Raw genomic sequence first — 18,791 nt, 5'->3', positions numbered from 1 at the left:
TCTGTGAGATTCTGTGACCTTGACCCACCTTCACAGAAACTCAGCCTGTCGTGCTGTACATACAGGCTTCTTCTTTCACACCATGGACATTTCTAGAAAGTACGTGGAAATAATACATGCAAATGGCCAATGGTTAAAATGTATTGAATAGGATAAACCAGTGGCTGAAACATATTTACAGTACACATCATTTTCACTGTGATGCCACAATATTTATTCTGATCCACACCATCACTATGCGGCAGATTATACAGTTGTATGTAACCTATTGTTCCACACTGTCTCTGCTTACCCAGCTAGTTTAACCCCTTTTTGTAGTTTCCATCAGTGTCCTGCTGTCGACCTAGTCTCCCCGCCAGCATGTTCAGCCAGTCATGTACAACAAGGCAGGACGTCATCACCATATACATTACTGTTCAGTAAAGCTAACAGTTGGAGCCACACAGGCCTTACAGAGCCTTCAGAAAGTATTCACACCCCTTGACTTTTTCCACATTTAGTTGTGTTACAGCCTGAATTTAAAATGGATTAAATTGAGATTTAGTCACTGGCCTACACACAATACCCCATAATGTCAAAGGGGAATTATGTTTTTCAAAATGTTTACAAATTCATTAAAAATGAAAAGCTGAAACGTTTTGAGTCAATAAGTATTCAACCCCATAATAAGTTCACGAGTAAAAATTTGCTTAAGAAGTCACATAATAAGTTGCATGGACTCACTATGTGTGCAATAATAGTGTTTAACATGATGTTTGAATGACTACCTCATCTCTATACCCCACACATACAATTATCTGTAAGGTCCCTCAGTCGAGCAGTGAAATCCACGCAAAATCCTAGACACCGGGAGACAAATTCACCTTTCAGCAGGACAATAACCTAAACATAGATGACACTGAATGTTCCTGAGTGGCCTAGTTATAGTTTCACATCGGCTTGAACATCTATGGCAAGACTTGAACATATCTATCTAGCAATGATCAACAACCAACTTGACAGAGCTTGAAGAGTTTGTACAATCCAGGTGTGCAAAGCTGTTAGAAACTTACCCAGAAAGACTCACAGCTGTAATTCCTACTCAGCGGTGTGAATACTAATGTAAATGAGATATTTCTGTATTTAATTTTCAAGAAATGTGCAAGAATTTCTTAAAACATGTTTTTACTTTGTCATTATGGGGTATTATGTGTAGATGGGTGAGAAAAACATAATATATTTAATCCATTTTGAAATCAGGCTGTAACACAACAAAATTTGGAATAAGTCAAGGGGTATGAATACTTTCTGAAAGGAAAGTCTGTAGACGAGAGGTAATGAAGTGGATATACAGGCTTTCAGGGGGTGTGGGGTATCAGCTCTCCCTATCAGAGAGGGTTAACTGGTGGGGGGTAGCTGGGTAGGGGGTGTCTGCCTGCTGCCTTCCCATAGGAACATCTGCTCTGAGGCTGTGACAGATGCAGAAGCTTCAAGGGAAAGGATATGAGCTGTGGAGTGGGGGCCTTGCCTTATCAGCATTTTACCATTGGTGATTAATAGGGCTTTTCTCCCTATTTCATCTAGCTAATTTACTATTTGACAAACCACTGAAATGGCTACTTTTAAACACTCCTTCACCAACACCAGTTGGAAGACAATCGGTTACACTCAGTCCAGCATTCAGAATGTGCTGATCCTAATTGGAAACCCTATGTAACACATACATTTTATTTGTGTAATGTTTCCTCCCTCTTTCTCTCCTACATAAGGTTGTTCTTCCTGGTAATGAACAGTTTACCTCTAAACAGACCCATTCCTGTCCTCCAATGAGAGATGCATCCATTGGTTTATCACCGGGAAGACTCTGTCAATAAGAGATTGTGGTTCCGTTATGATTGGCTGCTTATGGCTGGCAGATTTGTTTTGATTAGATGGCTTTATGGAAGGCTGCTCATCTTTTGTTAGGTCTCATGGATTTGCACTGATGTCGTGATGCTTGTTGTTCTTTTTATGATCTTGGGTTTGTATTGCAGTGAACTGTGAAAATACATTTCCTGAGAACTTGTAAGACATCCACACATTAGTTTTAGATTCTCCTGTTCTCATCACATAAGTATGATATCTTGAAGAGTAGTACGTTCAACACATTAGTAACAAAAACATAATGACAGTGCCTTCGGAAAGTATTCAGACCCCTTGACTTTGTTCACATTTTGTTAAGTTACAGCCTTATTCTAAAATAGATTTTTTCCCATCAATCTACACACAAAACCCCATAATGACAAAGCAAAAAGAGGTTTTTAGATTTTTTTGCTCAATTATTTAAAAAAATACAAAACTGAAATTCACAAGTATCCAAGTATCCAGTTTCTGCCATTCTTCTTTGCTGATCCTTTCAATCTCTGTCAGTGTGGATGGGGAGTGTTGCTGGACAGATATTTTCAGGTCTCTCCAGAGATGTTCGATCGTGTTCAAGTCCAGGCTCTGGCTGGGCCACTCAAGGACATTCAAAAACTTGTCCTGAAGCCACTCGTGCATTGTTTTGGCTGTGTGCTTAGGGTCGTGGTCCTGTTGGAAGGTGAACCTTCACCCCAGACTGAGGTCCTTAGCGCTCTGGAGCAGGTTTTCATCAAGGATCTCTCTGTACTTTACTCTGTTCATATTTTCCTCAATCCTGACCTGTCTCCCAGTCCCTGCTGCTGGAAAACATCCCCACAGGATGATGCTGCCACCACCATGCTTCACCGTAGGGATGGTGCCAGGTTTCCTCCAGACGTGACTCTTGGCATTCAGGCCAAAGAGTTCAATCTTGGTTTCATCAGATGAGAGAATCTTGTTTTTCATGGTCTGAGAGTCTTTAGGTGCCTTTTGGCAAACTCCAAGCAGGCTGTCCAAGCAGTGGCTTCTGTCTGGCCGCTCTACCATAAAGGCTTGATTGGTGGAGTGCAACAGAGATGGTTGTCCTTCTGGGAGGTTCTCCCATCTGCACAGAGGAACTCTAGAGCTCTTCAGAGTGACTATCGGGTTCTTGGTCACCTCCCTGACCAAGGCCCTTCTCCCCTGATTGCTCAGTTTGGCCGGGCGGCCAGCTCTAGGAAGAGTCTTGGAGGTTCCAAACTTCTTCAATTTAAGAATGATGGAGGCCACTGTGTTCTTGGGGACCTTCAATGCTGCAGCCATATTCTGATACCCTTCTCCAGATCTTTGCCTCAGGATGAGGCAACAGGAAACAGGATGCACCCGAGCTCACACCCGTGTGTGTGTGTGTGTGTGTGTGTGTGTGTGTGTGTGTGTGTGTGTGTGTGTGTGTGTGTGTGTGTGTGTGTGTGTGTGTGTGTGTGTGTGTGTGTGTGTGTGTGTGTGTGCGTGCATGCGTTTTACTCATTGTACAAAATTATCTTTTTCATTAATTTGGGCATGTCAGGAATTGTCTCTGCTGTGCTTGAGGCTATATCTAAATTAGAAATATTGAGGTAATCCTGTGATTTCAAGGGTTTTAGCAACTAAGCCTATTCTAGCAAGAATAGTTACATTAAAAGGACATTTCAAAATGAATTATTTCATACAAGGTTATCAAGGATTCTTTTATAGCTGCTCATCCAAGTCAACAGGTCCAGTGTTAATTTTTTCCATTCATCCACAGCAGCCCATCCCTTCTGTGTAGTGTTGATTGTCATGACTGATGGGTCAAGCGCAGAGAGAGTTCCACAGAACGGTTAACCTGGCAAACATAAACAAAGGCTTTATTTCTGACAATCTACGATACATCAAGGCGAGGCCAACTCTCAGCGAGACTCACTTCCTTGTTCTTTCCATCTCTTTCTCTATCTCTACTCTCTCTCCCTCTTTTTCTCCTACTCTCTCTCTCTCTCTCTCTCTCCTACTCTCTCTCTCGCTCCCTTTCTCCCTTGCTCTCTCTCCCCCTCTCTCCTCTCTCTCTCCGTCTCTCTCTCTTCCTCTTGCCCTCTCTTACTCTCTCTTTCTTTTCCCCTTGCTCTCTCTTCTCTTCTCTCTCTCTCTCTCTCTCTCTCTCTCTCTCTCTCTCTCTCTCTCTCTCTCTCTCTCTCTCTCTCTCTCTCTCTCTCTCTCTCTCTGTTTCTCTCTCTCTGTCTATCTCTCTCTCTCTCATCTTACCTGCATGGCTGGCTGTGTCTGAAGTGTATGGGTACAGGTTCAGTCCACGGGAGAGCTGCAGGAAGGGAGTCCAGGTTCAAACAAAAGACGCTTGACTTTGGTGTCAGATGAACCCAGGACGTGTTTGACTGTTACACCCTATCTGAAGACAGTCTCTCTAGAGGCCTGGCTGAACCACAGTCGACATGTGTGACTGAACAGGCCTGAGAGAGAAGGCAGGGGAGACAAACAACATGTAGTAGTGTATGATATACAGTACATCATTGTGGAGAGGCCTAGAGAGAACTCTCAGCATGCTCTGATGACTTGTGGCCCAATAATGTATAGAGAAAATAGTAGGGTACTGTAAATCTCTATAAACTGCACGGCTATGGCTAGTGGTGCACCAGGAACAACTACATCACGACATACATTTAGTTAGCGTCAATTCACCATATTGTTGTTATAAAATGATATACTAGCGTCACAGACCTAAAATACTGTAAATGTCAGGCACAGCATCCAACCACTCCCCTCTCAAAAAGCCTTTATCCAACAAGAAGAAGACATCTCAGCATCGTACTCCTGACCTGCACACCACATGTACTTCATCAACCTCTTATGGTGTCTCCTCACGTCCCAAGGGCATTCCAAATTATGACTAGCCCGCTGTTTGTTTGGACAGAGTAGACTACACGTGACGTGTAGTCCGTTTGCAGCAGAGGAAGCTGGTGGGAGGAGCTATAGCAGGACGGGCTCATTGTAATGGCTGAAATGGAATTATTATTATTATTTTTTTTACCGTTATTTTACCAGGTAAGTTGACTGAGAACACGTTCTCATTTGCAGCAACGACCTGGGGAATAGTTACAGGGGAGAGGAGGGGGATGAATGAGCCAATTGTAAACTAAAATTAATGGAACAGTATCAAACACATCAAACACATGGGAACCACATTTATTCCATTCCAGGCATTACAATGACCCCGTCCTCCTATAGCTCCTCCCATCAGCCTTCTCTGGTGTACAGCACACGTCAAGTGCTTTAACCATTCAAATGGCTCAAACAGAAATGGAATGTGATAGAAAAAGTGTGCTCTGTACTCCTCACTGCACTCGGTTGCATGCCTCTGCTTAATCTTACTGTTGCTCCTTTGGCTTGTGGACAAGCCAGGCTCTCCCTTTGGCCTGTGTTCTCTTATATCACATCCATGTTGGTAGTCCTCTACACATCAGTGGAAACTACTGAGCACACTTTTGCTTCTATTTATTTCCACAGTTTCTATGCTGATGTCTTGTCTCACAGCTTCAGTCAGCCTTGTGCTTGTAAGGCAGTTAGTGTATGATTTTTATTGTGTATCCCTTCCCTAAACCTGATGTCAAGAACACTGAGGCCATACTATGCGCCACATTGATGGATGCATATAGGTCAATGTTAAATACTCATTGTGTATAAGGAAATAATTGCTGGGGCAGTTGGTAAATATAAAGACCACTATTCAAAGACTACAGATGGTAAATGGAGTGATTATCTGAGGTGTTACCTCCTAAATGGGTAGTAAAGGTCATTAGAGCATCATGGCCTAGTGTTAATTATTGATCAGCCCTGCAGAGATAAGTCAACCATGGAGAAAAGGGGGGGGGGGGCATTCACATGCTGTGCTGTGCTGTGGTGTGAATGGTGTTCATGCTATCTTTTGCCAGAAAAACAATATCCTAGTCGGGTTGACCATTTACATAAAAAAACATTTAGTGTTATGGTTTTTGCTTAGTCCTTTGCCAAGTTGAATTGCCTTATTGTCAATCACCCGCTCTAGAAACCATTTGTGGCTCGGAATTCCCTTGCTTCCTAATCAGCTTCTAATGGATAATATTTGCCTTTCAAATGATCCTCCCTTTTCCCTGCATGTGATCTGCCATGTACTGGCCACATGCGTTCTTGAAAACACACCGTTTTGAGGTAGATAGCTGAGAGCTAATTCTAAGCCTGGAACAAGCTGTGTGGGGCAATGATTATGTAGAGAAGCTCATCTGGTTCCCCCAATGCATTCTGGGTCATCGCGGTGGCAGCCTATCAGAAGAGTTGGATGTGTGGTGTATTGGGGGTGTGGCTTTCAGTTTGTTATTTTAGGCCAGCTAAGAGACTGAATGTCTTTCCAGTTAATCTGGTCTATTGTATTTGTTTTTCACATTTAAAGTAGCTGTCCAGTGTTCCAGATTTCTATCATTTCAATAATTAATTTCAATATCAGTGAAATAGTTCTTCCCCATTTCGGTTTGCTAAGTACATTAAATAGCATCTTTTCTGTTTTTGAATGGTGTGGACGTATACAAATCAATAAAAATATGAATGACAAGTAAACAGCTGATTGACCAGTTTAGTCAATGAGAAGTTTTGGACAAAAACATGACATCTTCTATGAGGAAACATCTGTTTGAGGTGCGGTTTTTGAAAGTTGCTTTGGCCACAAATACGAGTGTAGAACAAGTCAACAACATTATTTGGGTATGAGTTAACAGATATTATGACCTTTTAAAAGTGAGATTTTCACTGGACATTTACTTTCAATTTGTACACTGCCAGATTCTATGATACTACTACTAAAGATTTCTGCAACAACTAAGAGCTTTCAAGCGCGAGGCTCAACTCCTCCTCTGTTTCGGTCCCGTGGCTACCATGCTGTACACAGCGTGAAGCGAACCTGTGCACAGGCACAGATACTGGGTGTGACTATGTGAGAACAAGTGTTGCATATCGCTCAACGCAATACCTCCGGTGCTGCTCGTGGCAATGTCATTTCGCTGAGTCTACCTTTAAGGTAGCCATTGTTTTGTCATAATATTGAGGTTACTAAATGTTCTGTATAATGTTTCAAAACATTATTTCAAGTTATTGCATAAACTTAATTTATTCATTTACAGGGGATTGATTGAATTGCTTGTAAACCAATTGAAGAAATATGGATAAATAATTTCAAAATAAAAAGTGAACTTGGAACAAGATGAAAGAAATGGGTTGTATTTACATTACATATGAGTTTCTATGTGTTATTTATTAGGTTTAACCAAAGGGTAAAGTAGGTTGAGTGTTGAAAGAAACTTGAAATATATGTTTGTTATAATGAAATATAACAGTTGGCATTTATCAATATACTGTACATTTGGTTTCAACAAATGTATTTTTTATTTTTTTTATTGAGAAAGCCTAACTAATTTATTTGATGCAAAGAGTAATTTTTTATAGTGCAAGCTCGTTGTTCGGTGTTAATGCTTTTGTTGATCTATACTGAACAAAAATATAAACAATTTCAAAGAATTTACTGAGTTACAGTTCATTTGAGGAAATCGGTCAATTGAAATAAATTCCTTAGGCCCTAATCTATGGATTTCACATGACTGGGAATACAGATATGCTTCCGTTGGTCACAGATACCTTAATAAAAAAAATGGGCCTTAGGATCTCATCATGGTATTTTTGAGCATTCAAATTGCCATGTTGTCCATAGCTTACGAATGCCCATACTATAACCCCACCGCCACCATGTTGACAACGTTGACATCAGCAAACCGCTTGCCCACACGACGCCAAACAAATGGTCTGTGATTGTGAGGCCGGTTGGACTTACTGCCAAATTCTCTGAAACGACATCGGAGGCAGCTTATGGTAGAGAAATTAACAATAAATTCTCTGGCAACAGCTCTGGTGGACATTCCTGCAGAATATTTTTTGACACATTTTCAACCAGTGCAATGGAATGTAATGCAGTTCTTATTATGATTAATTTACCTACTTTCAACGAAAAATGAAATGTGATGACGTTGAATCAACGTCAAGAAGTCATCAAATTAAGGGAATCTTGTATTTTTTTCATCCAACTATTAACCTAAATCCAATGACAGGGTGACGTTTTTGGTTGATTTAACATTGAATTCACCTCAGTTGAGTGTAAATCATAACTAGATGTTGAACTGACGTCTCTGCCCAGTGAGACAAGATTTATCCATAACAGAATATAGGCTACATCAGATCTCAAGCTACCGCAAACAATGTTTCTCTGTTCCCTGTCTGATGTATGTAGTCATCTTCTGAGACGATATGGTTTGATATTGGATTAGGCCGATTACTGGTCCGATGAATATTTTGAGAAAATTTGTTTTCGGGTGTTTAAACTTTGATCAAATTAAAAGTTCAAATACTTTTCAAGGAAATTCATATTTACCTGCATTTCAAACTAGTTCCACCCCTAAGATGACTGTGATGTATCGATGTTGAACTGTATAGGCGCACATCTGTTGTTTTGACCTCAGAAGCATTCAACCAACAAAGTCTGGAGAATGGCCGAAGAATTGCAACATTTACCTGGAGCTACCTCTGTAAATAGCAAAGCGTGGTGATTTGAAAAGTCATGGTCAATCAATCAATAATATAATAATACTTTTAGAAAAAATTCTAATCTTTCATTTACAATCTGTAAAAACTATGAGAATAGGAAGGTTCAGAACTTTTGTGAAACAGCGCAGTTAAAAATCTATGGCAAATAGAAATCAAAACTGGATGGTCTTCAGAGAAAGATAGGAGGGGCTGAGGGTAGCTGTCAGATGGGATTAAAAACAAACAAAGATAACTATTGTAAAATACATTGTGTCCGTAAAATATATGTAATATGTATAAGCTGGAAGTAGAAGCCTAAGTGTTGTTGTTCATTAGTTTACTCCAATTAGGGGAGGGGTGGTAGGGTTAGGGAAAAATAATGTATTTAAAAAAATATATACAGTACCAGTCAAAAGTTTGGACATACCTACTCATTCAAGGGTTTTTCTTTATTTTTACTATTTTCTACATTGTAGAATAATAGTGAAGACATCAAAACTATGAAATAACACATATGGAATCATGTAGTAACCAAAAAAGTGTTAAACAAATCAACTTAATTTGTGGAATTTATTTCCTTCTTAATGCATTTGAACCAATCAATTGTGTTGTGACAAGGTAGGGGTGGTATACAGAAGATAGCCCTATTTGGTAAAAGACCAAGTCCATATTATGGCAAAAACAGCTCAAATAAGCAAAGAGAAATGACAGTCCATCATTACTTTAAGACGTGAAGGTCAGTCAATCTGGAACATTTCAAGAACTCTTCAAGTGCAGTTGCAAAAACCATTAAGCGCTATGATGAAACTGGCTCTCATGAGGATCGCCACAGGAAAGGAAGACCCAGAGTTACCTCTGCTGCAGAGGATAAGTTCATTAGAGTTACCAGCCTCAGATTGCAGCCCAAATAAGAGTTCATGTAACAGACACATCTCAACATCAACTGTTCAGAGGAGACTGTGTGAATCAGGCCTTCATGGTCGAATTGCTGCAAAGAAACCACTACTAAAAGACACCAATAAGAAGAAGAGATTTGCTTGGGCCAAGAAACATGAACAATGGACATTAGACTGTTGGAAATCTGTCTTTTGGTCTGATGAGTCCAAATCTGAGATTTTGCGTTCCAACCGCCGTGTCTTTGTGAGACGCAGATTAGGTGAAAATCACTTTTCTTAACCAATATCAAAATTAAATGCATTGACTCAAGTGAGTATTTTCAATGACATGTCTTTGTAATTCTAAATGTATTTTCTGAAACCTTTTGGCCTGTTCTGGTTCAGGATGTTGACAAATCCTTTTATCTCTGTTGAAGCAACCAGAGAAGTCAAAGCAATTCAGAGCAGAAGAAAGAAGGAAAACACAATGGGATGGAAACCATTTTCATTTTTTCGTTAAATGTTAAAATTCTACCACTGTATTTTTGCAGAGTTAAAAAAAGAATGTGACTACTGTATGCAACCCAGCAGAATATCTACATTGTTTTGTTTTTCTCTCAATCATCTGAGGCCATTTTAATGGTGATCAAAGTCAAACTCTGTGTCGGTATGAATAATCTCTGGCAGACCAGCAACATACCATTTTTTAAAGTTCCTGACATCAGAAAGAAAATATGTCTATGTAGATACCAAATACGATCACTCAATATAAGTAGGCCCACATTTAACTGGAGTCTCGAGAGTTGATTTTCCCCAAGAATTTCCCTTGTGATGATTGTTTCTTGTCGCTCATTTAAGTCAGTGAGTATGGTCCCAAATACCCTGTGCTGCTCATCAGTACGAGTCTGTGGTGTTGCTATGGTCCTAACCCAGAGACACAGGCTTCTGAAGCAGAACCACCCAGTACTGCACACCACCAGGGAGGAAGAAGTGTTCAGTGTTCGCACACAACACACACAAGTCATGTAGGAAAAATATAATGAGAAAGTTGCACAATGGTTCAGTCGAAAATCTATTCAGAAATCAATAACTTACAGGCACAGCCACCTTGTGCACACAGACCTATGATGTAGCTTACACAACACAGGTAAGCTTGTCATACAGCACTGAAGTAGTCTGTCCGCTGTACGCTGTGCAATAGGAAGTAGTGACTGTGTGTGAACAAATACGTTACTGTTTTATGTGGTCTTGACCCTTTGCTTTAATGAGATGGATTGCTGTTTTCTTTTGTCCACCCTTGCTGTTGACTATGACCTTGATATTCTATGTTTTCAGTCATCCTATGGAGAACCTTGTGACCTTATTCAGTAGATGGCCCCTTCAAAGCCTTAACAAGGCTAGTTGCACAGGACTTCCCATAAGGATCGGCCAGCCACCTCTCTCTCCAGGGGAAAACTAACACAGTAACACTGACATAGGTACAGTAATTACCACACACCACTATTGAAATAATCATACATTATTCACAACTGAGCATATGCAGTAACATGACTACCCCAGAGATGCAGTCAGCCACCGTGATCAATTGATGATCAAGATGGTGCAGCGGAGAGCGAAAGCCAAATTAGGCCTCATCCTTGATGCATTATTCATAGAGGAACACAGTGGGGGATTGAGCCTTTGGAACATTGTATCTGTGCATCTGATAGGTTTGCTTTTCAGGGTGCCAACAACATTCACAGGGAATCAATAGCCAGGATGGAGAGGTTATGGAGATGGTGCTATAGCTTCCTCTCAGTCATTTATTTCTACTTCATTTCAGGAAAGAGTCAGCCCCCTCTGATGTTGTCATACACTAACAATTTAACTTGGTGTCAGACTACTTTTCCTGTTAATTTAAAACCTCTCTTTTTCTCTCTGTAGGTAAGTGGAAACATCATTCCCCACTCTCCCCATGTTACCCTGCTGTTGCTTGCCATTCTGACTGCTGTTGCTTGCCATTCTGACTGCTGTTGCTTGCCATTCTGACTGATGTTGTGTGCCATTCTGACTGCTGTTGTGTGTCGTTCTGACTGCTGTGAGTGCCTGCTGCTGCTTTGTAGATGCAGTACTTTATGTTAAGACCCAGATCTGTGATTTTAATAGCATCGCCCAATCATGCGGAATGGGCACCCTGTGAGGCAGCCTATCATTTACACTAATAAGGGACAACATGATAAGCTGTAGAATGGCCGCAGTCACCAGGGAAATAACAGCCTTTCCAAAGGGTATTATTGTTGACAGAGGCACATGTACCATTTTGTTAACAGCCCAGATAACGGGGTGTTATTTTTCTCTCTTTAGTTTGATGTGCATACACTATTGACAAAGATATGCATCAAAAATCATAGAACCTGTGTGAAATCATTTGTAGAACAATATAATTTATTTTCCCTATTTTCAATTCCTTCAGTTGGAAGGTTTTGGCATTCAAGCAATAAGCATATCTGCCCTTTCAGATGCGCAGCTCAGATCACAATTAAACCAGATGCCAACAGTATAATTTACATGTAAATTAGTTTTCTCCAAGGTCAGTATCAAGATTACCCTCAACAGTGAATTGTAATGTATTGTGCAGGTTGCTGTAAGCCTCTTTTTCAGTGCTGATAGGCTCCTAAAATTCCTGTCTGTGCCCTGCGCTGTATGGATGCATTTCAATGGGGTTTGGGACTTGGTCATTGAATGTGGCTTTGATGTGTCGTTGTTGTCACTGTTCTAGACTGGTATTGTGCTTATCTGATCCACTTTTGTGGTCTTGTTCTTCACCTTAGTGTAGCCCATACTGTATTTCTCTTACTTTGAGAAGAGTGATGTTGTGAGGGTCCATATCCTTCTGAGGGGAAGCAATTGTAAAGCTTCTCATGTGTCTACATCTCAGACGACACAGCTGAGGACATTTGTTTGACACTAGATGTTTCATCATTTGATTGGGTTTCCACTGACATTCAGAGGATCGTCCACCAATGACATTCCGTAAATGTTAGTGCATTTGTCAAAATGTGACCTTGGATGAAATGGAATCAGCAGGGGATGTATGATGCATATAAATGGCAAAGGAAATTGAGCCAGGGACAAAGCCAGGGCGTGTCTATATTGTGGATTCTATGATGGGTGGATGAGGGTGGAGACCCAATATCATGGGGTCCTGAAGGACAGACTAGAGAGGTGATGTAAAGCCTTATAGGATAACATAACACACTTAGAAACCTTCCTTTTCTTCGACTCTCTTGAGCCTGCTCTCACAGACACAAGCACACACACGCTCTCCATCCATCAGCTGTCAGGATGGAGTGAAAGTAGGAAGCGGTTGATGGATGGCTGATTCCAGAAGAGAGGAGGGGTGTGTACACACATGTACCTTGTGCGTACTGCTAATCCAAAATTTGGACATTTTGGCTCTACAGGGAAAGAGATGTCTTCGATTTTTTATCCATATAAACTGCCCAGTAAAATAATTAGCTGTGATTATAGCCTCTTAATCAGTGTTGGGGAAGCTAATCTGAAAATATAGTTTATCAAGCTACCAATTACTTCACTTTGTGGGCTATACTCGGCCTTGTCTCAGGATGGTAAGTTGGTGGTTGAAGATATCCCTCTAGTGGTGTGGGGGGCTGTGCTTTGACAAAGTGGGTGGGGTAATATCCTTCCTGTTTGGCCCTGTCCAGGGGAATCATCGGATGGGGCCACAGTGTCTCCTGACCCCTCCTGTCTCAGCCTCCAGTATTTATGCTGCAGTAGTTTATGTGTCGGGGGGGCTAGGGTCAGTTTGTTATATCTGGAGTACTTCTCCTGTCTTATCCGGTGTCCTGTGTGAATTTAAGTATGCTCTCTCTAATTCTCTCTTTCTCTCTTTCTTTCTCTCTCTCGGAGGACTTGAGCCCTAGGACCATGCCTCAGGACTACCTGGCATGATGACTCCTTGCTGTCCCCAGGCCATCTGGCCACGCTGCTGCTCCAGTTTCAACTGTTCTGCCTGCGGCTATGGAACCCTGACCTGTTCACCGGATGTGCTACCTGTCCCAGACCTGCTGTTTTCAACTCTCTAGAGAGCGCAGGAGCGGTAGAGATACTCATAATGATCGGCTATGAAAAGCCAACTGACATTTACTCCTGAGGTGCTGACTTGCTGCACCCTCGACAACTACTGTGATTATTATTATTTGACCATGCTGGTCATTTATGAACATTTGAACATCTTGGCCATGTTCTGTTATAATCTCCACCCGGCACAGCCAGAAGAGGACTGGCCACTCCTCATAGCCTGGTTCCTCTCTAGGTTTCTTCCTAGGTTTTGGCCTTTCTAGGGAGTTTTTAGCCACCGTGCTTCTACACCTGCATTGCTTGCTGTTTGGGGTTTTAGGCTGGGTTTCTGTTCAGCACTTTGAGATATCAGCTGATGTAAGAAGGGCTATATAAATACATTTGATTTGATTTGATTCACACTGGAAGAAGTTAAGCTACGCTACCGCTACCCTTAAGAAAAATATAGTTAAAGGTGCAATATGCAGAAATTGCTATGCCTTTTCCTGGTTGCTAAAAATCGAATAGTTTGCCTAATTTCAGTTTGTGACAAAACAAGCAATTTTTGTGGAGAGAATCATTGTATTTTATTTTTTCCCCACCTTTATTTAACCAGGTAAGCTGGTTGAGAACAAGTCCTCATTTACAACTGCGACCTGGCCAAGATAAAGCAAAGCAGTGCGACACAAACAACAACACAGAGTTACACATGGAATAAACAAGCGTACAGTCAATAACACAATAGAAAAAAAAGAAAGTCCATATACAGTGTGTGCAAATGGCGTGAGGAGGTAAGGCAATAAATAGGCCATAGTAGCGAAGTAATTACATTTTAGCAAATTAACACTGGAGTGATAGATGAGCAGATGATGATGTGCAAGTAGAAATACTGGTGTGCAAAAGAGCAGAAAAGTACATGGGGATGAGGTAGGTAGATTGGGTGGGCTATTTACAGATGGGCTATGTACAGCTGCAGCGATTGGTTAGCTGCTCAGATAGCTGATGTTTAAAGTTGGTGGGGGAAATATAAGTCTCCAGCTTCATTGATTTTTGCAATTCATTCCAGTCATTGGTGGCAGAGAACTGGAAGGAAAGAGGGCCAAAGGTACACGTTGGCAGTGAAACGTACCCCAACCAGCAATTCACTTCCTCATCTTTGTTGTGCAGTACGGGGGCAAAAAAACAAAGTGAAAAATAAAGATATGGTTGTAAAAAGCAAACTTGTCCTTTAAGTTAAAGCTGCAATATGTAACTTTCTAGGCGACCCTGACCAAATTCACATAGAATGTAAGTTATAGATCTGTCCTTCCAATTGAAAGCAAGTTAAAAAGCGGTATATCAGTTCTATGTGCGCTATTTCTGTGCTTTCCATTCTTAAGTTTAGTTTTGTGCGTCTTTTAATTTTGACTTTGTTTTTGCTGTATTTTGACGTGCTACGGGTGGGTGCTGTTATTGTGACCAGTGAGCTGAGATAAGGCGGAGCTTTACCTAGCATAGACTTATATATGACTTGGAGCCAGTTGGTCTGGCGACGAATATGTAGCGAGGGCCAGCCGACTAGAGCATACAGGTCGCAGTGGTGGGTGGTATAAGGGGCTTTGGTGACAAAACAGATGGCACTGTGATAGACTGCATCCAGTTTGCTGAGTAGAGTATTGGAAGCTATTTTGTAAATGACATCACCAAAGTTGAGGATCGGTTGGATAGTCAGTTTTATGAGGGTATGTTTGGCGACGTGAGTGAAGGARGCTTTGTTGCGAAATAGGAAGCCGATTCTAGATAAAAAAAAATATTGGAGATGTTTAATATGAGTCTGGAAGGAGAGTTTACAGTCTAGCCAGACACATAGATATTTGTAGTTGTCCACATATTCTAAGTCAGAACCGTCCAGAGTAGTGATGCTAGTCGGGCGGGCGGGTGCGGGCAGCGAACGGTTGAAAGCATGCATTTGGTTTTACTAGTGTTTAAGAGCAGTTGGAGGCCACGGAAGGAGTGTTGTATGGCATTGAAGCTCGTTTGGAGGTTAGTTAACTTCCAAAGAAGGGCCAGATGTATACGGAATGGTGTCGTCTACGTAGAGGTGGATCAGTGAATCACCAGCAGCAAAAGAGACATCGTTGGTATATACAGAGAAAATAGTCGGCCCGAGAATTGAACCCTGTGGTACCCCCATAGAGACTGTCAGAGGTCTGGACAACAAGCCCTCCGATTTGACACACTGAACTCTGTCTGAGAAGTAGTTGGTGAACCAGGCGAGGCAGTCATTTGAGAAACCAAGGCTGTTGAGTCTGCCTATAAGAGTACGGTGATTGACAGAGTCGAAAGCCTTGGCCAGGTCGATGAAGACGGCTGCACAGTACTGTCTTTTATCGGTGGCGGTTATGATATCGTTTAGTACCTTGAGCGTTGCTGAGGTGCACCCATGACCAGCTCGGAAATCGGATTGTACAGCGGAGAAGGTACGGTGGGATTCGAAATGGTCAGTGATCTGTTTATTAACTTGGCTTTCAAAGACTTTAGAAGGGCAGGGCAGGATGGATCTAGGTCTATAACAGTTTGGGTCTAAAGTGTCACCCCCTTTGAAGAGGGGGATGACCGCGGCAGCTTTCCAATCTTTAGGAATCTCGGACGATACGACAGAGAGGTTGAACAGACTTGTAATAGGGGTTGCAACAATGGCAGCAGATCATTTTAGGAAGAGAGGGTCCAGATTGTCTAGCCCAGCTGATTTGTACGGGTCCAGGTTTTGCAGCTCTTTCAGAACATCTGCTATCTGGATTTAGTATCTAATATGCAGTGAAATATATTTTCAATAACCTAAATTACTGAATACTCAGCTGTATGAAGTTGGTGTACAAAGTCAAAATTAAAAGACGCACAAAACTAAACTTAAGAATGGAAAGCACAGAAATAGCGCACATAGAACTGATATACCGCTTTTTAACTTGCTTTCAATTGGAAGGACAGATCTATAACTTACATTCTATGTGAATTTGGTCAGGGTCGCCTAGAAAGTTACATATTGCAGCTTTAACTTAAAGGACAAGTTTGCTTTTTACAACCATATCTTTATTTTTCACTTTGTTTTTTTGCCCCCGTACTGCACAACAAAGATGAGGAAGTGAATTGCTGGTTGGGGTACGTTTCTCAAAAACAAGTGAAATCACAAAAAAGTGTCTAGAACTGTAACATGCTATTTGCATACAAAATTTAGATGTGGTTGTAAAGGCAAAATTCTCCTTTAACTGAAGTTACTTTGAAAAGTAGTTCACTACATCCAAACAACTTCGTGAAAAATTTGCATATCTAAATCTGAAATGTCATGGAATTAAAATTGCAAGAAGTCAGATGTTAATGTGTTATTTAGCCTATCATGAAAAATGATGTTCCAAGTGAGAATTATGCAGGTGTCATGCCAAAAAAGAAAGGAAATTCTTGCCTACTTCACCCATATTTTATTTTTGCCAAAAAAGCAGTGTGTTATTCCAGTAGTTAGCTACAAGGCAAAAAAAAAGTTATTAACTACTGGAAAGACTACAAAGATTTCAATTTAGCTAATTTTCCACCAAGCTACTGCAAAATGTTGTTTAATTACTGGTTGAACTCATTGAATTACTAGTTCACTACTCCCCAACACTGCTCTTGATAATGCACACATTACTTGATGTTTGAAAGCAAATGTTTTGGAAGTTTAATGAGGTCACATGAGGTTCGATATCAAAATCAACAACACACCACATAGAGAGGTAGCTGGGCCCACCATTAGATGTGTTTGACACAGGAGGAATTACGTGTAAATGGAATGCTAGAGAATAGATACCATGTTTGTCAGGACCCGGTGCGAGAAACAGTCACTAATAATCGTCAGAACCCAGAAGATGAGGCAGACACAGCAGTACTAGAGATGGTGGTTTAATAAAGAACAAAATCTTCAGGCAAAGAAACTAAATCCACAATGTCCAAAAATAAAGCCAAGAGGCACAAAATGGAAATCCTCCAAAATACAAAAGAAACTCCACAAAGTGGTAAAAAACAGCAGGGAAAAACAAACCTCAAAAGACTACTCAAAATAATACACAAGAACTAAACCAGAGAACCTCTGGAAAATCCAACAAGAGAAATATCTGTATAAAACAAGGCTTGGGCTGGGGCTGGGTGCTAACTTACAAACACTGAGCAAGGAACTGAGGAACACACAGGGTTTAAATACTAACAAGGGAATGACCTACAGGTGMAAACAATAATTAGAGCAAGAAAAACAAAAGGTACAAAAAAGGTGCAATGGGGACATCTAGTGACCAAAACCCGAACAGTCTTGGCCAAAACCTGACAATGTTGATAAATGGGGCTGAGTATATTCTAGAAGATCTGTGGAACATGCCCCCTCTCCAGTCTGGCCCTTGGGAGCCAGGGGATTTGCTCCTGTGTGATTGTGCATATCTTATACACCTCCACATAGAGCCAACAGATCAGGTGTAAATAACTGCTCCTCTTCAGAGAAGGGCCTTTTATGACCGGTGACAGAGCTGATAGTGGCAGCTTTAATTAAATATGCCACTTTATACTTTATACTCGGGTAATTTATACTCCTGGAATCTCTCACATGCCGATCCTCTTTCTGTCGACTAACTGTCCATGTTGCATAATGCGATAGGACTGGAAAAAGAAAACGAGAAGACAAGGACAGGGTTATTATAAACATTCCAATGCATGGCTATTTTTATAGCTTTGTATCATTATACACTTAACATGTTCTTTCACTGCCAACGTGTACTTGGCTGAATTTAGACCGGGATCTCTGTACAGTACATGTCATTTTGGAGACTTCAAAGTAGTATTCCGGGGGACACAAATCAGAGTCTGTTGAAGTCGTTGACTGTGAAGCATTCGTCCCCAAAATAGTACTACAGTATCATTGGTCTCCCTCCCCCTTTCCAGCCCAGACATTCTGGGAAGCATATATGACACTCTCTGGCACACATCCTAGCCAATGGCTGACTCAGCAGTCTTAATGTACTCTTACCATGCTCAAAACTTGTTGGAAGGGCAGAGTTTGTCTGAGTCATGATGCGTATCCATTCTAGTGTTCTCTGCTGTCAGTGCCTCATTTGCTACTGGATCCTCGCAATAATCAGTTAGCGATAGCTGTTAATTTCACTGAAAATCTAGTCATAAAAGACTCCTCAATTCTTTATAAACATTAAGGTCAATACAGCCAAGTCAGAAATGGGGTATATTATTGTTTGATGCTCTTTTCCTTAAGCTAGCCACAGCTGCAACAGCCATTGAAGTAATCCCTTTAGATAGAGTACTTCTTTTTGAAACAGACTCAGGCTGTGTTTAAGAATAAGACCAACATTTTACTCTCCACTTTGACTGAAAAAAACAACAACG

Source organism: Salvelinus sp. IW2-2015, linkage group LG14 (assembly GCF_002910315.2).
Source record: "Salvelinus sp. IW2-2015 linkage group LG14, ASM291031v2, whole genome shotgun sequence".
NCBI classification, from domain to species: Eukaryota; Metazoa; Chordata; class Actinopteri; order Salmoniformes; family Salmonidae; genus Salvelinus; species Salvelinus sp. IW2-2015.
This window is presented reverse-complemented; position numbering follows the sequence as displayed.